The 25,851-nt window shown below is 40.7% G+C and overlaps 1 protein-coding gene across 1 annotated transcript in view; it reads left to right on the top strand.

Moving 5' to 3' along the window:
- The first annotated feature begins 14,541 nt into the window (after window positions 1–14,541).
- LOC113157360 (astrocytic phosphoprotein PEA-15) overlaps window positions 14,542–25,851 on the top strand; it is a 32,615-nt gene continuing 21,305 nt past the window's right edge. Inside the window, exon 1 of the mRNA XM_026352804.1 lies at window positions 14,542–14,890. The gene's annotated coding sequence lies outside the window, so the exon portion shown is untranslated. The remainder of the gene's footprint in view (window positions 14,891–25,851) is intronic.

Genomic DNA, 25,851 nt, shown 5'->3' on the forward strand with positions numbered 1-25,851 from the left:
GGGAAGAAACAGAGAAGGAGTTCAAAACATTAACACATGTGACCTGTGGAAACGTAATTTGAGAATTTTAGAAGTAGGTAAGAGGCGTTTATATGTGTTTTGTCTCCACTATAGTCCTGAATCTGGGTCCCCGATCTGATCTGTCGGCTGTTGACTGTGTCTAGTCCTCTGGCAATGGATGTCAGTGGAGAGTGGCAGTAGAAAACAAGATAACTGTGTGAGTGTGTGACTAATAACTACACAGCAAATGTTATGTATGATAATTGCAGGGTAATTAAGTTGGACTGAGATGATGGTGCCAGGTTCAGAGATGCCCCAGAAGTGTAGTGTAAAATCAGCATGTGAGGCGTCATATTTCAATTTCAGTTTGTGAAAGCAAGTTCACTGCTCTTATTTAAAGAATAAAATAAATAAATAAAAGCTCCAGAAGGCAAAAGGGGAGATGTAAGCGCCACAGCTACAGGCGAGGGGACAAATCAAGGGAAAAACCCTTAATGCTTGAAGAGCGGTGTCTTCCAGAATGTCGATGCCCCCATGAGTAGAGCACGAGGGGTTTTATAATGGTTTCATGAGAACGATGATGTGAATCACATACAATGGCCTTTGCAACCACCTTATCTCAGCTCAGACAGACATGTTAGACAGCTTTTTACCATCACAGTCATCTAATTACTAAACGTGGGAATATCTTTTGAAGAATGGCCACCATGCTGGAACATGCACCTCTAATAATTGTTCATCTCTGGAACTGTACTGGAGAGACATGCCCCATTTTTCCAAATCATGCCAGCATAACTGATCTGATGTGATGTAAGATTTACAAACTTTAAGAGAAAAAACTATAATATTAAACATTTGTTCAATAAGTTCAATTAGAAGAGAACAGTATAGCAATGCACCGGCCCAATGTGGCACTACAGAAAGATAAATTGATATGCTAATTTAAAGCACAATGGATTTCAGCTTAAGGCATTTCTGTTCAGACTTTCAGCCACAGTGGTCTCTGCTTGGTGCATTCATGTTAACAAAAGTATCCAGCAGGCAATCAGAGCGTGACAGTGGGCGTCCACACATGACATCAACCTGTTGCGTGTTTTTCTCTCTTGTGAATCACATCCAAATACAACAGCAGAGCAGATCTGAAGCTGACCTTAATATACAAGAAAAACAATAAAAGACGGGTTTGACTAATAGTTTATCAAATGTGAGTAATCTGCCAAATCAGATCGTAGTTACAACCCCACACACACACACACACACCGCCACCTCCCACCATGACCAGTTTGGCCCCGGTGCCTGCTCCCTTTCTGTCCCACACCCACGGTCCGTATGCTGGCATAAATGCTGCTGAGCATCTTGCTGAAAAGCTGACACTCTCTCCTGCTCTCTCACACACACACATGCACAACATACCCAAAGTTTTCCCATATATCACAGATTAGATACACGTGGAATGAGACTAAAGAAGACTGGAAAAAACACACATATAGACAGAAACACTCAAAACACACACACACACATAAAATCCCTCTTGGTAAAGTGGTAGGTTGGCTCTCTCTGTGAAACACAGGCCAGCCTCTCAGTGCTGGTGTCCAAGCAACTAGAGAGGGCAGAAAAGAGTGTACTCGCTTTCTCTCACTCTCACACACATACACACACACAACACAAAGACAGATATACACAGAGTTTGTTGCAGTTTTATGTTATTAGAAGTTAAGGCCTCGACATTTCCAGGTGAAGAATTATGAAAGGGCATGTGCAGCAGCTGTGAGTGAGTCCAATTTTTTCCAGTTCAAAAATCCCAGTCACTCAGGTGAGACTCGCTGAATGGTTGTCAGGCTTAAGCTGTCTTTCAGGATGTCACTCAGCTGTGAAGAAAAGGCCAGTGCAGTTTGACTTTATGCAAGATTCAGTGCTTCACTGTAGTGTTGAAGGCTCAAGGCTCAGATTTGCTTCAGTGCAGTTCAGAACGGATAAATATCAAGCTGCAAGGTAGGCAAGAATAAAAGCAAATCTAAAGGGCCTCAGAAAAATATTGCCGGATGTGAGTTTCACATAGCTCTGCTGGTGAGATTTATTATCTCTGGAATAAGTTGTCACTGATTTTTAATCAATTAGACATCAAATTGCAAATATAATAGCGTTTCAGGCATTTTAAACTGCAACAAACCTCCGAGGAAAATGTGCAAAGTCTCGCAGGGACTGAATTTAGATAGTTTAGTAGTTTATATAGGAAAATATACAGATAGACTCTAATACATTTGAACTTCAGATAATGTTCTCAGAGAAAGTTAATATCTACAAAAAACTGTTTGATTACTGTTTTAAAAACAACGGAAACATATTAATAAATAATGAGAAATGAATTGTTGTTTTACTTTATTGCTGAGTTATGGGACTCTAAGATGCCCTGTTTACTGTTGCCTTATGTGTTTTTTATTGACACTGTGGTTTCAGTGTGATACTGGTGCTGCATGCTGCCAAAAGTTTCAACTGCACACTTGGTTTTCCACCACTTTATTTTTCTCACTCAGAATGCACTGGAGAGAATCCCCCAGTCACACATCACCCACGTTGGCCCACGGGGTATGGCATTTATATTCACCATGAACATTTGGTAAGTCGGTGAATAAAATGTGAATGAACAGTGGGAAAAAGTATAGAAAGCACGCAACTAATCAGGGGCGTGTACTGCTCATTTTTTGCCCATTTGAGGGAGAGTTGAGAGTTAATTTCAGACTTCATATTCATGCCAGTACTGTAAGGCCATTTAGTTTCTGTCAAGATATGTCAATACAAAGAGACTCCTGACAATTGGCTGATGACTGGAGGATGAGATGTTGCTTAGTAACCAAAACCTGACAGACTGTCTGGTCAAGCTTCAGCTCGAACAGTTGGTGTGTGTAGGATGGGTATACGTGCTGTAGTAAGTGTGCATTTTGTGCGCGCATACGAACTGTATGTGTGAGCGCCTGTGCACCAAGGATGGGGAAAGAGACGCTGTGAGAGAAAATGCCATGTTTGAGGCAACGTCAAGAGTTTTAACCTGTTTACAATCAAGACCCTCACAATGATAACAATCCTTAACTTCCTTTTGCAAAAGATGTGTGTAAATCCTCAATGACCTCAGAACATAATATGATGAAAATGATATGTTAAAAAAAAAGGAAAATACATGAGTCAGGGAATAGGAAAATACCGTCACTGACTGTAATCAGGGATTTGCAGAATCACCCAATATCAACATTGGTTTTGGTGCAAGATTTGAACATGCAGCGATTCACTGCAGTGCAATAACATCATCATTCATTTGGATTCAGGTTTTTGGCCACCTGATGAAAGTAAAGCCCCTTTTACACTTCAATACTTTATTGTACAAAATGTACCATGCCATTGTGAGGTATTGTCAAGTTCGCCCCACCACCTGTGTAAAAGAAACCAAGGCAGCGATGATTGTTGGGGTTAAGGGGAGTGACATTTTGGTTTTATGGTGAGATCAGCTACTGTGGTTGTTTCACTGGAGGAGAAACAGTGTTTATTATGCGATTTAAACTCAAGTAAAGTTGTCACACATTGTGTTCAGTATGTTTCTTAATTACTGTTACGTTTGGCTTCAAGTGCTCAGACGTACATTGTGGAACTAGCGAGACTTGCAGAAGAGGGTGGTCAGTTTGTTTGGTGACATCTCCTAATGAGTTATGTATCTTTATCATTAACCACACTGTAAAAAGAAATTCCATTGTTTTTACTGAACAAAAAAAAAAACAAGTTAAACTGATAACTGTGTCTGTTGAATTAGCATCACTATGCTGCTATTAAACAAATATTTACCTGCAATTGTTGCTTATTGTATACTGAGTCTCATTCAAACTCACTGAAAAATACCAAACAACACTATTTAACTGTAAAAGCATGGTTTTAATTGTAGGTTTTCAAACCTATGTGTGTCTAGATGGTAGTCGAACTTGATCCATCAATTCCTTCGCACTCCACAGCTGCACATCGTAGTGGCCAGAGACTCTGTGTTTCCTCTAGCTTCTCACCACTAAAACGCTGCTGCAGGACACTGAATCTGTGACTGTCACCTCTCAGAAACAAAGAAAGAAGTAGCTGAGTTTCGACCCGGTGAGTCTCAGAGATTACAGTCTAGCTGTTTTTCCAGTGAAGACTTTTTAATACTTACTAATTAAACAGCAGGAAACAGTACTGTGTTGAAATAACAAAGCTCTGTCTTTGATATCAGTCACATAATGACACTGGTACAGCCTTGGCATTGACCTAGAGAGCTTTTACCAAAATATGCAGGGTCACTTAGAGAAAGATAAGCTGTAAAAAAATCACTGTTTACCTTAATATTAGTGTATGAAAATATCAAATGACAGCTTTCTGGAGTTGGAAAAACACGTTTCACATTACTATTAACACCTGTATTCTGGCATCTGACAAACCTTCAAATTCTTGGATTGTATGCTCAAGGTGAACTTCCTGGATTGCATTTCATTTTCTCAACAGCATCTGAATCAACAGCCTTGTGCATTTTTCTTTACACATCGTCTAAACACCCAGCAACACACAATTTAGTGACCTGCATTTTACCACCTTTCAACCAATTGCACACTGGGATGAAATCCAACCTGAGGGAAGGTGCCAAGCTGCTATTGCAAAACAGCTTCGTGTTCCTTCTAAGTGTCTGCGCTTAAATGAGAAGATAAACTTTTACTTTACCATTTTTTGTTTGTTTGTTTGCTTTTTCTGTACATTAGCGACATTGTCATCTTTGGACCCAGAGTGTATTCACCAAAATATGGAACTTGTTTTTCCACGATTACTTAATTTTACTTGCTCATTTTTTGTTGGTTCACTAGCAAAGTCCTGTAGATTTATAATAATTTTCCTCATGATCTCCTAAATCAACATTAAGGCTTTTTTCCTACTCCGAATCCCCTCTAAATATGCACAAACTCGCTCACCATGCACACTGAACCAGTCTTGTACTTCATGTTTAAAAATACACCTGTTCCTTTTCGAACCTTTCATCTTTTTTGGGAACAAGTTGAATAAATGCACATCATTTTTCTAACTGTAATATTTCACCCATTTTCTAACACAGTTACACAATTCAGCAGCCATTTTTTGTCGTAATTAATGAGCTGTAAGCAATACCTCTGCAGGTTTCTGAGCAACACCTAATGTGACAACCCTTTTAGGCCATAATTGGAAATTGTAATTGTGCCCTGGCTAACAGGCCTTGTGGGGATGGTATAATTAAGAAACCACTGGTAATGGAGAGCAGGACGTCTAACCCAGACCTGACCTAATGCAGCTGTGTCTGACAGCAGAGAAATGTGGCAAGCAGAGACATAAAAAATAAGAATACAGAATAGATTGAGGAAGAGGGAAAGAGGGAAATAAATCAAAACAGAACTGTTTAGAATAAAATAGAAGAGTTTCTGAACATAATGAACTGCCAATCCAAAAGAAAGTCAGCTGGCAAGAAGTTATTTAACTCTAACTGATGCAGTGAGTAGCTTTTCATTTCTTAAACAACCACGTCAGAGGAAACATCCTGTAGTCATGGAAAAGATGTTAAAGAGAAGGCACGTGAAGTGATGCACCCATCATGCCTAGTGTCTACTGTACAAGCCTGTGGGGGCAGTGCTATGATCTGGGGTTGCTGCAGTTGGTCGGGTCTAGGTTCAAGAACATTATGTGTGTTAAGAGTGAGGTCAGCTGACGACCTGAATATACTGAATGACCAGGTTATTACATCAGAGGATTTTTCTTCTTCCCTCATGCCATGGGCATATTCCAATATGATAATATCAGGATTAATCGGGCTCAAATTGTAAAAGAGTGGTTCGGGGATTGACCACCACAGAGTCCAGACTTTAACCCTATTGACTCTTTGAAACAGGAGCAGACCAACCTTCACTCCACACAGTTTGTGAACCTGATAAAGTGTCAGGTGTGTCAGGTGTATACTGCAATTCAAAAATAAAAAGAGAGATCAGAAGGAGTTTACCTCCTTTTAAAGGTAATGTCATAAACAACTGTTAATAATTTCATATGTAATGTGTAAGTCTAACAGTATAAAAATAACAATCCTTTAGTTTATTCAGTCATTACTCATCACAGCACCAGACAACGTCACCGGGATGCAATTAATGAACAACACTGAAAGTCACGACTGCCTGCAACTCCAGGACACATTAGACGAGGCTGGAGTATTTCAGGAGAGGGCAAATAAAGCCCAGAATGACTCAAGTCACCCTGAGGTTAGGAAACTTGACTCATGATCATTATTTTAAAAGGCATGATTTACATCTCACTTATCAGGCTAAATCAAAAAGTGTGGGTTGCTGTGGGTGTAGAAAACATCTGTGGGAGATATTTTTCTCAACATATTCTGCTGTCAGTGATCTCCTGTATTTTCTTTCTTGTTGCTTCAGCTCACTCAGCGTGTCATTTACATTAGCTTCTTTGAACACTATTTTAGAAACCGCTACTTTGAGACCCATTTTAAAGCTTGTTTACTGTATATCTCCATTATGACATCATGTTTGAATATTCGCTGTAAAGCTACAATCTACCATAAACATCATTGTCACCTTATAAAGTTGTAATGGTGAATTGGTTAAATAACAGAATTGTAGCTCATTTCTGATCTCCACCAACTTCTGAGAGAAAAAACTAAACTAACCAACTAACCAAACTACAACCACGATTTTTGTAGCAAACGTAATCATTATGTTGTGATGCAACGTTTTTTTGTGAATGAAAATGAGTTAGAAATCAGTTGATTGTGTTTTTTTTTTTTTTTTTTTTTTTACCTTTACTATGTTGTAATAAATGCAAATTATCTTTAATTGAAGAGCACAGGTCGAAAGTAACCAGTTACACCTGTGGTCTGTCAATTGTGAACAGTAATTGCAACAATTTAATAGGGGATAATAATTACTATTATTTTTATAATGTCCATAATAGTAATAGTAGGGCTTTTAGTATTATCATATAATCACAGAAGCGAGTGCAGCACTAAGCATTAAATGGTGTCGCGGTTTAACAAGGGAGAGCAGGGTTGTCAGTCTGTTATCAGCCGACTGCTTTGTGCAGTTTGTCATTACCGCTCTGGGTTGACATACTCTGTCTATAATGGGGTCTGATGCCCTGAGCTGCTGGCCTGCACTTAGTGCTGTTAGTGATTAGAGCTGAGCCTTTAATTTCTGCTGCAGAGCAGGTGTCATCGTGTGGAGGGTCGAGGAGAGGGGAATAAAGGGAGAATGGGGATGAGAGTAGCAAAGATGCTGCAGAAACATTACAACGAAAACACGAGTTTGCACTTTCCAGGTACGAGTGTGTTAAAGACAAATGTCTGTGAGGGAGGATCTTAGATAACCAGAGAGTCAGTGAGTGACGCCTGCAGGCAGGAGAGATGGCAGAATGATAGATGTCAGAAGACGCAAACTGAAAGACAAAGAAAAGACGAAGCACACAGGGAAGGATGTGGCAGTACATCACAGTGACAAAATTAGTGCTGAATGTTTAGGATTGCATTAGATTGTACAGGTGTTTTTAATAAGGCCTTTACATTATTGTAAACGTGGTTATTATACTAATAGAAAACGTTATCGGGTTGCAATTACACTCCCTACAAAGGCATATTTGTAATTGCACTTTAGTTGTATTGAAATGTAATTGTTAGGAGACTGGTTTGATATATATACAGTATTTTCTATAGCTATAGACTTGTTAGATTCCACCACACCCCGACTGAGATGTGACTGATTCAAACAAAGGCCCTTTTAGCGGCAGTGTGAATGAAACCTTTAGCCAACAAGAAGAAGCAGGAGTAGAGAAAGTAAGAGCAGCAGAATGGGAGGTTGGAATGAAAGCAGTGCAGTGAATCTGCATTTTCATTGTTTTCTCTCTTTCTACTGACTCATGCTTCTCAACAAGCAGCCTGACACGGCGTGACACGGTGTGACACGAGGGTCGCTCTCCAGATTCCTATCTGATGGTCTTTCTCCTGTTCGTCCCTTCTTCCAGTTCTTTTCTTCCATTTCTGTTTCCTCATCCTTCTCTACCTCTTGCTCTCTTCCTTCCTTCCTTCCCTCCCTCCTTCGTTTCTCCACGGCTGAATCCTCAGAGTTGTTTTGTTTGGGAGAACTTCCTCTCTGTAGGTCTTTCTTCTATGATGGGAAACAAGAAATAACTTTATTTTTGGAAAAACAACACAATCAGCCACAGACACATACACACACTGTACAGACATGAACACACATGTGAATATGTAACATTTTCTAAGAATGTAAAACTGATTTTAAAAAATAGTGCTCTAACCTGAGACTTCATGGTGGCTTCACAGCATCAAATGACATCATTTCTATGTGTCGGGTCATAGAAAAAAATGGGATTAAATAGAAATCATCTAATGGTCACTGAGATTGATCCTTTGGGAACTGAGACCAGACACTTGATTAATACTTTGTACTGTGGCAGTGTTTAATGTTTTTTTACTGCAGCAGCTTTAATTCAAAAATCCTTGTCAAAGCTTTTGGTTACCATAGAAACCCTGAACTAATACACTGATGCTAGCAGTGATGTGTTTTTTCTTACACCTGTTGAATATTCCCGAACAGTAGAGCAACTCTGCAACCAACAGAACGATGACAAATAATTGCACGTCTTTCAGAGAGATAGAAAAAATTTGGACAAAGTTGGTGAGCTCTCGTCTGCCATGTTGAGAACATCTCCACGAATCCCAGCATGCTAATCACCATATGGCCTCCCAGCAACCAAAGCTCATCAACTGACTCATACATCTCCCACTGAGAGCGATTTGAATATCTGACATGTGAAGTATGCATTGGAAAAATAGCTTATTGTTTACCACATCATTTCTCTTTTGGCAGCTCTGTATTCTGTTTTGTTTATGTCCCACTCCCTACATCAGGGGTGTCAAACGTACGGCCCGCGGGCTGGAACCGGCCCGCCAAGGGGTTCAGTCTGGTTCTAAACTATTCCTAAATTGTTCGCTAGGGGCGCTAGGGTGTTTTAGACATGGAGTAGCTGAAAGAAGAAGAAGAAAAAGACGAAACAATTCTGAGATAGACACAGCTAATGTTCAGTAATTACTACGATACATCTACTTACTACATCTACTTACTACATCTACTTACTACATCTACTTACTTTTGTACTCGCCTTCGCACCCTCATTAGCCAAAATGTCTTTCTCAAAAAGGAGAAAACTTCACTACAAAAGAGTTTGGTCATAAAGTTTATGTATGTATTTTTTATGTGTGTTTCATGTATAAATCTTATATTTACAGGCCAGGTAATTACTTTCTATCTTATACATTTAAAATGGCCACCACTTAAGTTTGTAAGATGTGGGGGGTCAATTTAAGTTTTGAGAATTATTACACATGTAGAGTAAAAATAATTCCTATTTGTTAAGTTAATTTAATGTTGAAGTGCAATAGGCTACCATATTTTTCAGATCTAAATACCTGTGACTTTTGTGTTTTGTGCCTTTTGTGCAATCACTGTGATCAGTTGTAATGCACACATGTAAATGATAAACTGAAGCAAACTGCACATTTTTCTTGGGAAATCTGACTTTCTTCATAACGTGTTTTGTAATAGGATAGTTCATTAAATAAAAAAAATATCCTAATGTAATTGTACTTCTTTCCACTAAAACAAAGGGGAAAACATGAATTTATTGTTATTTATAGCTATGAGTAGCTTTACCTCGATTTTAATGGTCCGGCCCACTTGACATCAAATTATACTGTATGTGGCCCCTGAACTAAAATGAGTTTGACACCCCTGCCCTACATGCTGGTTACTGTCTGTCTTTTTACTCTCTTGTTTGTTTCTTCCTCTTTGCTCCACTGTTCTTTCCCTGCAGTGGTACAGTCCAGTTATCACCTTCTCTCCTGTGCTGCACTGTTTAACCTGCTTTAACCAGATAGTTTTTTGCCTTTGTTTCTTTAACATGCCTGATTCCTCCTACTGTCACTCACCTGTCTTCTGCCCTGACTTATGCATCTGCCCCACTTCAGCTCTGTACGATTCTTTATTATTATCACAGATATTGTACTGGCTTCATACCATGGAGTTTGGATTTGTGGACTGTGAAGGATTTTGTTTAACTTTGGATCGGAAAGGATTGAAACTGGATTTGCAAAGCAGATCCAGACTAAGAGGTCTGCATTGTTTCTGTGCTTGTGCAACACTCACTCACCCAGTATTTTGTGTTTGTGCCCACAGACACGAGGCAGCAGATGATCTCCGCCATCTTCTCCGCTCGCCTCGCCTCCACTGCTGTTGTCCTCCAGATAGCTTCTTCATTACTCACCTGTTTGATCTCCTACCTCTCTGTCTCTGTTAGGAGCACAGTCATTGTAGTCACCACCTGCCGAGCACGCCCTCGTCCTGGTCAGCACGGTCTGACAAATCATTTCTTATATTAATGGTGCAATGGGAAGTTAATTATAACCACTCTCTGGTGGAAACATATCATTACATTAAAGCCATGAAGAAAAAAACACAAGGATTTGCATCTAGTTTGGATTTTTCATTTGGTTTCTTGTGGTGCTGTGTCATTGTGAATCCAAATGAATGTGTACTTATTTGCATACATTATTAACAATGTGCCAATTGTTTCAGTGCAACCAGTGAGACGACTCTGTTCAGTCACAGCTAGAGGAAATTTAAGCCTTGTGATGACCCTGTTTTAACAGCTTCTGTTTTATTCATTGTGTATAGACACATTCACAATATGGATACTTTTGCATATTTGGCTTCTGTTAAACCAAAGAGCTGCAGTGTTGTAAACAATATTGGAATACAAAAAGACACTGATTTTAACACGGCCCCACTTTTCTGTATAAATCCAACATGTTCCCTCGTGTTCTAACATGTTTCCAGGAAACATAAAATGATCCAGAATGTATTTCTTGTTGAAGAGTTTTGCATTAATGCATTAAAGTGGATGTTTGTGTGCTCTTCTCTGATGGAGTATGGCAGCGCAGTTACAGTGTAGCTGCTCCACATATGTAGCTCACTTGCGCCTTCTCAGAGAGACCCAACTGCGGCTAAAAATAACCAAAAGATGACAGCGTGTGTGTGGCTGATCAACTCGGCTCCTGCAAGTATTCTGTTGTTGATGCACTGTTGCTAGTGTAGACGATATTTAGCAAATTTTTATTACAGCATGTTCCATCCATATGTTGGGCAATATTGTGATTGATTTTACAAGAGCCGGCAAGAGAAGATGTCAGTGAATGCAGCAGTAAAACTTCAAATATTATAAAACCCTTGTGTCGTTTACTCCCATTCCTCATTATGATTTGCTACTGTATGTGTGTTTCAGTTACACATTGTTGCACTTCAGCTAAGCATAAAAACATTTATACATGAAAAACAGTTCAACATAAATGCACTTACAGGCAATGAAAGAATGTAAACATAATTATGGTTGCCCTCTTTATAGTAATGAGATCAGGCTAAATAGAGGTTGCCACGATATAACACCCACCTTCACTCGCAAATGAATGTAAACACTCTTACCTTGAGGAACGTAATTTAAGCGCGATCGTGTACAACACAGATGTCTAGTGTTGCAGCATCAGCAGGTGAAATATATCCAAGTATACAGTAAAACAAAACCTGTCACCTAGATATGAAGGGCGGAACAGTCATTACCTCATTCTGTAGAATATAAACTGAGCTTTAACTTTGAATTTGCTAACATAGCCTACCTCTTAAATTTGACTTAGGGTCAAATGAGTTCATATGCATCACGAAATCTGGGGAGAAATCTGGTGCTGTTGCCTTCTGAATCAAGTCTGTGTTAGAAACTAAAACCACACAAGGTCATTTAAAATGAAAGCTTGTTACATTCTCAACAGCAGGATGTCTCTCCTTTCCATTTAAGTGTTAATGCTTGTATATTCGTAATAAAACGAGGAATTCATCCCTGCCCTTCAGACCAAAGAACAAAAGTTTAATTCATTTCCCCAAGATGTGAAGATCATGAGTTATAACCAACAGAAAAGTCATAACTGTGACTGTGACCAATGGAAATGAAGCCCGGCTTCTAAGACCGAGGGTCATGAGATGCACAACAAAGTTTTGGAAATTTCCAGACCACATAATAGTCCTCATAGTGACTCATTTAAAAACTATGTACAGCAAATCTCAGATCAAAATGAAAAGAAAAGGAAGAAAAGGACAAAGCAGACTTGAACTTAGATGTTCCTGTACTTTGTATAGGCGACTTACCAGTGATAAGAAACAACACGGAGGTTCATGTAAAGCCATTAGAAGTCATTAGTCAATGGTATGGTATGGTATGGCCAGCAGAACCATTTCTTCCAGTGGCTTCCTGTGTAGTTGTGGCCTCTTTCGGTCGTCAACACGTGTGAACCTCCAGAGTTTAAGTTACACTCTTCACAAGAGCTAAAGCACTTTGCACCCACATAGGGGCATTTTTGAGCACTTTAGCATCAACAATGGAAGGAGAAAGGGCCCTTCGCAGGAAGAGTCATCACTAAAACTCTAACACTGTTTTGGTGATTTTATGTAACTCTAATGCAGTTTTAAAAATATATTGAAATAATGCTTTAAAAGTTTTGTGAATATTGGATTTTGACATAGATATTCTTAGAGTTGTAGGAGAAGACGACATTGAATTTTAGCCCCGTATAGATAGAAAGTATAAAGTATAAAGCTCTGTGGTATGATTTATGTTTCACAACCTAATAACAGATGTTAGGTTGGTAAAGGTTTGGCAAACATCATGCTTTTTTCCTAACCTTAACTAAGTGCTTTTGCCAAACCCATGTTATACTATCTATGAGCAGCAACCAGTCTAGTAAACTGGATTAGTACACTAGTATATTCTAGATTGAATTTTTCATTTACTGATATTAAACACATACATTACCCCAGGTTTGTTGGGATTTAATCTTATGAAATTAAAACAGAAAAACTGAATAATAACTGAATAATTTTACTTTAGCTATTTTGTAAGGGGGGGGGGGATCCTATTTTGTTTGTCTGCAGACTGCGTTTTCTTCTGAGCCTCTTTCTTATGGTCTTAAACTCACTTTCTAAATGTGTATAGTCCTGTTTTCCCTCTTGTATCCATTTGAATTGTACCACAGGCCAACTTTTCTTTCAGGAGGCCACAGAAAAGACGCTGATGGATGATTTAACTTGAGGGACTGGCAACCAGCAGCCAGCTCCTGTTGGCACTCTGTCACTTTTAAAAGAATGGAGTTGGGGTTGGATGAGGGGGGTTTGGGTCGTGTTGTGATGAAGAAAAAAGGAACAAGAGGAGGGATTTGCGGACCGGATAGCACGGTGACATCAGCTTTGAAAAATGTGTGTGTGCAAGTATGTGTGTGCAAGCATGTGTGTGTGTGTGCCAGTGTCTGAGAACCAGCCCTGTAAGAAGAGGAGGGGAGGAAGAGCTCTCACTCTGCTCTTTTTTTGGAGGACAAAATGGAAGAAGAACAGAACAGTAAAAAAAAAAAAAAAGATGTTTGCAGGGGAGCCACAAACTCTGTGAACCTTTGCCTTTCGATGCTTGTAGTATAATATATTCTATTGAATGATATGCTATCATTATCAGCAGCTTGGATATATTTGTGAGCATGCAGTTCTATTTCCTATCTTACCATAAGTGTGTTTGACCTTTTGAGATGTGCTGGAAAATGATCCTAAAGATCCTCCAAAAAGTTGCTATGCATACTACAATGGCTTGGAGTTGAAGAGGACTATTAATGAAGGGCTAAATCAGAAAACTAAAACTAAATTATGGATGGTGGTTTGCAGTATGACAAATGTGCATAAGCACAGTATATTATCTTAGCGTGCATGTACAGAAGTGAGGCACATTAGATGGTGTAGTTTATATGCAAAACGTTGAAGTAATCCATGTTAGAGACCACATTTTTATTTTATAGTATTTTGTGTGATTCAAATCAAATGCAATCGCGGACAAACCCCAAATTAACTGCATTGGGTAGAGACACTCTACTACACTACAGGGTGTTAGAGAAGTGTATTTTGTGTTAATATGGGCTTTTGTAGTGTGAACTGTAAAATGCAAAGTCAAATTTGAGATTAGATTTATCTATTCAAACAATCCAAGAAACATAAATGCTGACCTCAGCAGGAAGTTACTGTCAGTAGAAGATGGTTGGGGTTAGGGGTAATTAGTCCATGTGATAACATCCTGAAACATCATTAAAAAAAAAGACTCATTCCAAAAAAAGGGGGACAACTTCCAACTGGGATTATAAATTGACCCTCCAGTCAGCAGTGTGACTGCTGATTTCATCCACACATGCTGTTTTTTCGGAGATAGGTCTTCACCAGTCAGTCATTGAGTGGCTCACTGAGAGAGTAAGCAGTTGTGTTCAATAGACGATCTGTGGATAAATCAGACAACGTGCTTAGCCGTGGCCAGGAGAGAGAGAGAGAGAGAGAGAGAGAGAGAGAGAGAGAGAGAGAGAGAGGAAAAGGCGTTTCCACGTTTCAGCCACCGGTTCCAGAGCAGCGGACAGCCAGGAGGACGGTGACACCGAGAGAAGAAGCCCGATCACCTCATTTCTGTTTCCTCACCCACTGACAGCTCCTCACACCGCGTCCCGGTCATAAGAGAGAGACACGAGTGAACCGATCCCACCGAGTCTCACGGACTGGACTGGACTTTTTCCTTCCCCCTGCAGCGTCCGTCATCTTTTAGGCCGAGATAACCCCCCCCCACACCCCCCCTCACAGGACCTGTTTCCTGTGAGACCCAGAGGAGATCATCTCCCCGCACACTCCCGCATCTCGCTCCTCGTCTGTAGCTGACTCATTTCTGCTGGGTGAGTAGGCCACTTGTTCATTGAACTCTCATGTCCGTCTTATTCTCATGTGCACACCGCTTCCTGATCGGGGGGTCGATCTCTCTAAGACGACTCATCCCCGGGGTGTAGTGCGTTCCTTGGTGCCGGCTGCGCCTCGGTCAGCCTGCTCCACTCATGGCTACGGATCATTTCTCTCCTCACATACCGTTACATGATTTGCTGGGAGTAACTCGTCTGCTTCACAGGCTGCCTGCAACATGCAGCGTTGGGGGTTTTGGCATCACATAGGTTGAGCGCACACAGAGGGGAAAAGTTGGAGAAATGGGCAGTTCGTGGCCCCTGTGGCTTTCCAAACAGGATCCAGACTGTGAGGATGAAATCCATACAGGACGACATGTGGGGCACTGGAACTTTTCTGATCCAAAAAATGATCCAACCATAAAATGTGGCACCACATCCAGGGTTTCTGGGAATAGTCTGTATGAAAATGCACTGAAGTAACAAGCTGTGTGAAATGTGCAACGCCTTGTTGACTTGACACCACTCAGTCACGAACTTGACTGCTAAGAGGCAACTTGGTGAATTTCCCTTTGTCCAGAAGGCATTTACCACCCAGCTGATTGAACCAATTGGATCTTGGTTTAGTGTGGCTTTGGTCATTCATGTATCTAATTGTAAGTGATATTACTTTCCTGCCAAACATCTCCTCCTATACGGAGACGATTTGGGGATGTGATGGCCCTGAATCATGATCAGCTACTGTGTTACATAATGTCAGCCTGTGGGTTTGTTCCCTGGGTTTCCTGTGATGCTTTTAGTGGCTCGTGTTCTGTGTGAGTAAAGATCGCTGCAGTTCTTCTGGGCCACATTATCCAGAATGTTCTGCCTCCTGAAATTCATTCACAGGAAAAGAGGTGATACTGGCCACAGGCGGCCACCTGTGACCGCCCCGGATGTGTGTGTGAATGTGTGTGTGTGTGTGTGTGAGCGGATGGGGAAGGGGTGGACCTTTTATGAATGGATGTGTCGACATTGTGTGTGTGTGTGTGTGTGTGTGTGTGTGTGTGTGTGTGTGTGTGTTTAGAGGGGTGGAGGTGACTAGAACTCTTCTCTCTTATCAGTAGCTGGTTTACATCACCTACCACCCTCGATAGTATCCCAAAGGGTGTTCATGTAATATTATTGTTGGCAATTTTCTAGGTCTACACTGTTTATTTTCAGTTTGTTAGAGATGAGGTGGCGTTTAGTTTTTGTTTTTTTCAGGAAGGCAGCTCATACTACTGTAAATAACACATAAAGGTATTAAAATATTCTAAGTGTAACACCTGGATTATGTTGAAGAGCACCTTCACCAATATTCAGCTTGTTATGGTTCCAGTTTGAACAGTACAGTACACATACTTTAAATGAATGGTACTAAACTTACCTCATTCAAGCTTCAAGCTGAAAAAACCTGAGCCGAGTTTTTCAGCTAGAAACAGAAAGATATCTTAACACAGGGAACGCAGAGAAAAGTCTAATATTATTCACGTAGATATATACGTCATCCTTCTAAGATGAGCGTACGTTTAGTGTTTCTTCTTTGTGTCAAAGCTCTTGGACTCACATTTGTGCAATAAATGCAAAAGCATTGTTAAATGCAGGTCAAACTGGCCACTGGGAATATTTGTACATGTTTGAGGGCACTGAAGTAAAGCTACAACTAATAATGATGTTTTACTTTTTTGTTTTGTCTATAAAATAAGTCACAATTTCCCAGAGTCTGGTGTTAGATCATCATCATATTCTTAGTTCCAGTTCAAACTCAACCCGAACACATTCAGTTTATTATCACTAACATGGAGATACTGAGAAACCGTAATAATGGAACGTGTATATTAATGCAGATAAATGAGTTCTTATTCAAAAACATATCTGTATCTCTACGCCATACGTGTTTCAAGCTTCTCTTGCATCCAGAGCCCACATGACTTTACTTACAGTACATACGCTTCAGAGCGTGTGACATGGACAGCTGTCTGTCCGTTTCCTGTGAGGCTGCATTCTCCTCATACTTTCTCTGTGCACTGTGGCCTTTTTACGAGCTGTTGAACAATCCCAGCAAGACTCAGCTTCACTTTATTGAATCGGAAAGGATTTTTTCAAGATTCCTTTTTGTCTTCCTAGACGTGTGAGCAGCTTTAAAGCATCCCTATAATGAACTGAATGTGTTTGTGTGTGTCTTGCAAGTTTTTGAGGACATCCTTGGGTGACATGGAGAGTTTTTTTGAGGATGAGGGTGACATGGTTTAAAAGAGAAAATGAGTTTTGAGGTGACGGCAAAATGGTTAGGCATGTACAGCACTTGTGAGTGTTAGGCAAGGGTTGTCGCAGGTTAGTGGTAGGTGTATGTGTGTGTGTGTGTGTGTGTGGGTGTGTGTCCCTTGACTCAGCTTTTTGGGAGCCATTCTCCTCTCCTTTCAGATACACATCGATCTGTCTATTCAGAGACTTGGAAAAAAAAGGGCAGCGCAGCAGAAATGCACTTCCTCTCTCAGGTTCACTTCCTCTCAGTGTGAGTCTGTGGTGTCAGTTGTCCTCCCGCCGCCGCCAAGGGAATGTTTGTGGTTGACTGTTTGCAGGCACCGAGTCAAAAACAGTTTTCAGGAAGATCGGTGTTAAACTGGAACAATCAAAACAAAGGAAAAACTGGTTCGTGCCCACCTTGTCAGCTCGCTGTTTGTTTTCACACGTGCCGGATGAGACAATAGAAGAAAAGAGAAAGGATTTAATCAGTGCATCCAAACCGGAAGGAACAAACTGTATTTACTGTATGTTTTCAGCCTAACAACTAAGGTGCTATTTTTAGTGCAATGAAGAACTTCTCTTTACCACAAACTGAAACCCATACCGTCACTTCAGTTTACCCGCTATGAAAGTCCAGAGTTGAGTGTGGTCTACTTCTGCAACCACAGGAAATAAGGAATCGAGACCTTGTTCAATTTATTTTGATAAAAGTAGATTTTCCAGCATCAGATTTATTTCCATTCTTCTCCCTTTTGCTTCAAGTGCAAAGGCCGGAGTAGAAAATAGCAACGTATCTTTAATGTGATGCTTTAAATGTATCTTGAAATGAGAATATCTGATGAACATCTCAGCTTCATGAATTAATGAATGTCCTCGTCACTTTTCTGTAAAACTCTTACTAGGTCAGACCTCCTAACATTTATGTATCACTTTCAACACCACACAAGTCTGAACTGCCTGCATTTGTATTAAGAGACAGGCACGCATGAGATTATGACATACTGACGTAGGATGTTGTTATGTGTATTGGGCAATCCGATAAAAAATAGTTTTGACCTAATCCCTGACATCGTTCAGAAGCCAACTTCTCCAAAAAACACGGCTGTTTTGGAGAATTCTCCTAAAAAAACACTCACATATTTTCAGCATCTTGTCAGAAATCTCTGACATTATATGTTCAATGTGTGTGCGGGATTTATTGCGAGCAGACCGTGGCTCTGGATAAAATCAGTGGATCATTTGAACCAGATATTATTTTTTGACTTAAAGTAATAATGATTTAAAGATAGGAGGCCTCAGAGGTAGAGCATTGGGCTGGGAGACAGAAGGCCGTGGATTCGCATCCCAGCCTGGATAGGAGTTGAAAGGGTTGCTGCAGGAAGGGCATCTGGCACAAAAACACATGTAAAATCAACGTGCAGAACGTGTTTTGCTGTGGCGACCCCCAAATGGACAAGTCAAAAAGCGCTGACTTTGACTAATAAAACTTAAAGATGCTGTGTTTGCTGTAACAACAGTGTAGCTATTGGACAACAGAAGACAACTAAAGCTTTACCATTAAAAGCTCTTGAGGTGTTTTTCTATTGATACAATTTCCAAAGGCACAGTGAAAAGTTTTCTTATTAGCTTGTAGAGGAAAAAAGTTTAGTTAAAAAATAGTTTGTCTGAAACATTTTGTATGACCCTATTCATTTGGCCTTCGTTTTGTGGCATCACAAATATTCAAGCACCTGTCAGTGGACAGAGCTGAAGGCGTAAGTGAAAAGACAGCCTTGGATTTGTTTTTTGCTACAAAGAGGTGTAATGTCTACACCCTCATTATACTACAAACTGAGGATGGAAAAGTTTTGTGTTTTAAATCTGTTATAATACTGTTCATATTTAGGATTTGCTCTGATGTGAATGTAAAATGTATTTGAAACAAAGCCTTTCATTACAAGTCAAACCCAGACTAACCCCTGCTGTGTCAGTGGTGCAGTACACTGACAGTACGACATCTGATATTCAGTAAAACCCTGTATCAGCCTGATCTGACAACAATGCACGTCAACAGAGCACCCCTAGTACTTAAGATCACATCGTGCTGAAAACTTGGACAAACGTGTGTGGTCTTAAATTAGGGCCTCAGATGTCATGACAACAATGGTTTTTCAGCGTCTGGCCATCATAATAACAGGATCACTTCCTGCAGCAGTGGATCCTCTGACATGCCCCCTGCCACACAGACGGAACAGATATGTTACTGTCAGACTGCTCCTGCCTTTTGTTTCCCATCTCTTCCCCTGCTGCGCGTTTGTTTACTTTCACCATGTGTGTGCCGGGCTCACAGGAAGCTACGGGTTCCAGAGGGTCAGTGTCATTGTGCCATCTTACATCACTGCCTGTAGCTGCTCGCTTACATTGTCCTTCCCTGCCGCCCACTTTATTCATGTTGGTGTTAGATTTCCATTTTCAGATGGATCTGTTGGAGACGATGCCTTACTTAAGGTCAGAACATGGGTTAAATACGCATTTTAATCCTGCAAACCAAAGAATCCTCATTTTTCTGTCATGGTGATGGAAACAGAGCACATCACAACTAGTTGCTGTTTGCAGCTCTGACACGATCAACTCTCATGTTGAATGTAGTGGAGCCAACTAAACAGCTGACTAATGGGCTCAGATGTGGGACGGTTCCTTATCCCAGATACACAAGAAGATCTAGTCAGTCTGTGGTAGTTTTGACTCCTTTCATTGCGTCTCTCTGTGGCCGTTTTGTGTCTCTTTGACGTCTCTTTCTGGTTGTTTTGCATCTCACTGAGGTCGTTTTTTTATTTTTGGACTTGTTTTGCATGAATATTACATCTACGTGTCCAGAGTGAGTGACTGTGCAGAGAGATGCTGCTCTGCAGGAATTGACTGTAACATTTTAGTTTTAGTGTTTGTTAAAGTGTACGGAAGAAAAACTCTGTTGAGTTATGAGAATGGAAATAAATCATCACTGGGGTCAAAGGAACTGATACTGCAAACAGTACGAAGAGGAACCCATTTAAGATATGTTCCCTGTAATGTTACTTGGAAGAGGAAATAAGCAGCGAGGTACGATTTATCAAGTTTTTAACCTGGAGGAGAGGTTTGCCTTCATCCAGCGTTAGCATATCTGAAGCATGTGCAATGATTTATTTTAAATTCCGCAGAGACACAGAGGTTAAGCCTTTTCCTCTCAGACTGCAGCTACATGAACACTCGCACACACACACACACAGAAAAAAACAAAAAACACACCACAGTTTTATCCCTCCAGCTATTGCTTGGCTGCGTGGTCGATCGAATGCTGCGCTACAAGTGACGCCTACACCAGCAAAAAGCTACTTTTAATGTGTGCTTTGACTTTTTATGGAGTTTATCAGTGTCGTTTGCTCTGTGTTGTAATTGCTGCAGAAGTTTCATACATTAGATTTCATCATCATCATCAAGGTGAACGTGGTGACTTTTGCACAGGTATGTCAAAAAAACCCTTTGACATTATGTGAGTCAGTGGATTTTTATGGATGGAGGGTTTCGGGGATTTGGAAGCGTTTCATAAGCTCAATCTGCGTGATTGGCAGAGTTTCACGGAGGCCAGAATAATGGATGAAGTGATTCACACAAAAACACACGCGCGCTCAGTACACCTAAGCCCACACAGATGGGTGGGGACTCACGAAGAGCAACAGTGCAGATGGCCTGATGCGCACACATGCACAAACACGTGAATATGCACACACCGACACTTTTTTCTCTTTGTTTTACAGTACGCGCACACACACGCACACACACACACGCTTTTGATTCTGACCATTCCCCTTCATCCGTGTGCATAATCTACTCTAGCGATCAGCTCCAAATGAAACGCCTCACTGGGTCTGATTGGATTTGATAAGAGTTGATTCAATTGAAGCGGGAGGGGGGTGAATACATGTCTGTGGTGCGAGTGTGCACGAGCGGTGTTACAGGATCTTCTATCAAAGTTCACCGCAGAGTGTTGACTGTGTTTTCGTCTGCCTCTCTCTCTTCTTAGTTGAAATCATCACATTGACTGTGGCGTATCAAGTCCCTTCATATAACAGTTTTTCACTCTTTTGTCAGTGATGTAAATGGGTGTCTCATTTTGCAAAAACTCTCCGCTGCCTCCTGAACACCACTGCACTCCTTGCTCAAAGTCGGAGTGGTGTAGAAGACGTCACGAGACTGAATGTATGGCAGCCAGCTGCACAGCAAAGCCCCTCGAGTCGAGCCATTCAGGGCTGTTGAGCTGATTCACTTTCACATGTTGTTCCAATCTGCATCTACGCAGATGTACAGACACAAAAGCACAAGTCCCGATTGCTTCATCTTTCCTGCAGTACGTCCCAAGATGCCTTTAATTTAATGAAAGAAAATGAGTCAGTGTGATCCATTCAGGTGTTTAGGATAATGTCCAGTTTCTAGGATGGCTTTCGTCGTGTGAATTCTGTAGAAAGTTGTTTGGCAACCAACTCTATATTCTTCAAACACGTCCTTTACAGAAATATGAATACATCTATATAATACTACACAGTATAATGTGTCAAAAAACTAGATTTTCTTCTAATACTGTCATTTCATCATTAGAGATGACTCACACAGACGATCTTAAACTGTAATCTAAGCTATAATTGAACATTTCTTGAACTAGAATAACCCTGGTGTGTGTGTGTGCGCGTGTGTGTGTGTGTGTGTGTGGTACGCAGCTAACTTTCTGGACAGTTTTTGTTTTTGTCATGCAACAGACGAAGACTCAGCCTGTGGTGCAGTCGAGAAGCTGGCAGTGCCCGTCGGGGGGTCTGGTGTGTTTGCACTTCTTCATCTGCTCCTTGGATGATGACTGATCTCTGTGTGTATGTGTACGATGAAGACGCTCGCAGCGTGGGTGGATAGGACAGGTCCGTAACAGTTGCTCTGATGAGCCGTAAGTGCCTTGATGAGACACTTTGTATTGCTGAGGTGATTCAGAGCCGTGGTTGTTGTTTTGGTTGGTTTGCTGTATTTGAACACTAAGAAAGTGTGAAAAAATCACTAAGTACACACATGCACCCTCCTGTACCTCCTCTTCACTTCAACTCAAACAGACAAATTGTGATATAGGTATCCAACTTGTTCTGTGAATGTTGTTTATGTAACCCTCCGGGGACCTATGTACTCCCCTAGTGCTCGAGGTATTGCTGCTTGCACTAATGCATTGAGCTGCTACACAAAACCCAACTAGAAACGTTTATGTAATACCTTTTTAAGAACTTTTGGAAAAGCCCAAGGTGGGGAAGGAGCAGCACACAAACCAGGTTCGCCCTCATTATTGTTTAATTTCAGTCTGGTCCGACATCTTTTTGCACTTAGTGTTCAACATTTTAAGAATGTCTTATTGATGAGGTAAAATACATGTTGCACAGTTCACACTGACATTTTTTAAAATGCTTAAAAATAGCCTCAGTCAGACACAGGTATGTTTACCACTGTGTTATATCACCTTTCCTTTTAATTATTTGGGATCTAAGCAGACTTGCAATTTTGCGTATTCAGCTGCCACTGACTTCCCGGGCGAAACATGTTACCTTGATGGCAGCATTTATCTCTCTAAAATCCCAATATAGGCAACAGTGACAATTACATTGACTGTATTTAACTATTTAGCCGATTAGTTGACAAAGTTTTTACTTCCAGTTGCATAAATTTGATAAAAATGTTCATAGAGTAGACAGAAACAGTGCAGAAGCTGTTGTTACCATTTTACTTTTCAGCTGACATCCCACATTACAGGCGCCGTGTTATCTCTTGCGAAAGGCTCCTGCAGGTCAGTATTTGAGTCACAGTGTCCTGTATGTGCACTCCATTATTATAAAAACCATCTTAGTCATCGCAGCGCTGCACTGGTGCTCATATTGTATCCAGTCTCGAGGTGGAGTTTTAGATTGAGCTTGGGAAGACGAGGAACTGTCACGAAGGAAACTCGTTTTTCTTGAGCCTTAATGGGAAAAGGAAAGCACAGACAGAGAGCTGTTACAGGGACGGTGTGAAAAGGGGGAAACTATAAACCTGTCACGTTCCTTTTATATAGACCTCACGCAGCATTTAGTCTCACATTAGGAACTCGACAAGAATGTGTAAAAGCGCAAATGGGTCTTTAATGGTTGTGGTGGAAAAGCAGCGGTTGAATCCAAGAAACCTTGGTGATGAAAGTTACATTTCAGCTGCATTGATAATTACTGCAAAAAAGATGGAACTGTGAGTTTTATTGGTTGCTAAGGCAAGTGGCTTTGTAACCAAGGAGCTAATTAGTAATCCTTCATAATGATATGCTACTTCTACTATGCACATCTTGTAATAATTTCTAGTCAGTTCCTGTGTGTTGTTAATGATACGGTGGAGCAGCAATATGCTTAAGGTTGTTCTACTCTGTAATCTGACCACCGCGGTGCTGCCGAGTGCTCCAGTCACAGTTGTTACAGCGTAGGCCACGCGTAGATTTAATGCAGAGGCATAAATCAAGCTTTAGTCTTTCTCAACAGTGTGAGGTGCAGTTTCTGGTTATGTCTTCTCATTAGTCAACAGGTTGCAAAAGCAACACGACCATAAATATCTTTGTAGCGTTGTTTTGCCAATGGGAACACTCATTTAACTGTGAGTTATTACCTCAATAATGTGGTGGAGAAATAGCAGGACTGCGGTGAATTCATCTACTGTTGTGTTATTATAGAAATCCATAATAGAGCCGTGATGTGAAGAGGTGATGACGGCAGGCAGGTAGAAATATACCAGTGAGATGTCTCGCGTCCCCAAGATACAGGGTGATGGACTGAGTTTAATTTTCTCTGAATTGCACCCATCTTCCTCCCTGGTACCAGCAAGCTTAATCCACTAATGGAACAATAGAGAGGGCTGAGAGACAGGAGAGACTGAGAGAGTAATAAGAGGGAGAGAAGAGAGAGAGGGGGGGGGGGAAGGACAGGAGGCAGAGTAATCTGAAAATGTTGTGTCACGTCTGAAGTAATCAACAATAGATGGAACAACTCGTTTAATCTCTAATGGACTGTTTGGAGTCTCTGAGTCTCTGAACCATACGTGTGTGTGTGTGTGTGTGTGTGTGTGTGTGTGTGTGTGTGTGTGTGTGTGTGTGTGTGTGTGTGTGTGTGTGTGTGTAAAAGTGTGTCACAGAGGGGTCAATGGCTCCAATATAGGCTGTCATTCCCTACAGTCCCTGACCATTTGACTTCATGTCCCTGTTAGTGAAAGAGAAGGGGTAGCTGCCTTTAAAGATTGCCTCTCTTCTGTGTGTGTGTGTGTGTGTGTGTGTGTGTGTGTGTGTGTGTGTGTGTGTGTGTGTGTGTGTGTGTGTGTGTGTGTGTGTGTGTGTGTGTGTGTGTGTGTCTGTCTGTCCTTTCTCCCCATTCACCTCAGACGATGGCTGCTTCTGACGATGACTCAGACTACATCCCACCCCTCCTTCCTGCTCCCTTTTCCCTCATCCTGCTCCCCTTCCTCGCTCCTCCTCTTCCTCTCCTCTCCTTCCTCTTTCTTTTCACCTTGTCTTCTCTGTCTGTTTTCTCTCACCTCCTCCCCTTCTTCTCCTTCTTCTTCTTCTTCTGAGCGGCAGCAGCTCTTAGGCTTCTAGTGGCAGTTGCTGTAGGTTAAGCAGCGGGATGTCGATGTACTCTCCACCCACGTCTTCTTAACTTTACCAAAATGATGACAATTAAAGAAAAAGACTAATCCTAAATACTAATACACGTTTTTCAGGCAATGCAAGACTTTCATTGACAAATTAACATGTTTTAAGCCAACCTGTATACAATATTAGTACTAACATTGTCATTTAGAAGCCCATATTGGTTAAAACCTTTCCTGTCGTGGTATATAGACTGTGCAGCTGTGTGATATCCTGTTAGATAAGAAGGTTGTTGCAGAAGATAAAAGATTTATCTGCAGAGATAAAGAAGCATATAATTGTTATTATGTAACTCAAGGTCTCAGATGTGCGTTTGTGTGTCAGTAGCTTTCCCTGTGTCTACTGGGTGTGTATTGGGAGACGATACTAAAAACTTCAGCATTGGATTGTATGAAATGTTGAGTTTGTGTTTAAAAATCTTTTAATTGAGTAATTTCACAACAACCAGATGATGTTAAAATTAATTTGTTGCCGGCTCACTGTTTCATTGTTTAATTATTTTGTCTTTGGGCAATAGCAAAGGAATGGCACAGTTAAATCTGTGATTTCATCCTAATCTGTGGTTTCCTGTCACCTTTGCCTCTTATCGTGACTTAGTGGAGTAGCTTTGCTGATTTTCTAAATTATTGTCTGAAATAAATGTAAACGAATATAGTAAACTATATATAATCACATATTAATATCACGAAATAGTGAAATAAAAGTGTCTAATAAGAATAATAGTACTGTTTGACGTTATTGATGCATATGTGGTAAAGGAGATTAATGTTGTATTTAGGTCTCTCCTGCAGAATAATTATCATAGTATGCTATTCTGGTCCATGTCAGACAACATCTGTGCAGCAGAGTTCCTCATTTTGTCGAAATGTGAATGCAGCAAAACCAGCGTCATCATAGAAATGTGATATTTGAATCGCCATCTTGACACAACAAGGCAGAGGCTATTGTTAGTTCCTATAAACAAGAACTGTAAACTGTAATTTTCCTTCATCAG

This window comes from Anabas testudineus, chromosome 18 (genome assembly GCF_900324465.2).
Source record: "Anabas testudineus chromosome 18, fAnaTes1.2, whole genome shotgun sequence".
Taxonomy (NCBI): domain Eukaryota; kingdom Metazoa; phylum Chordata; class Actinopteri; order Anabantiformes; family Anabantidae; genus Anabas; species Anabas testudineus.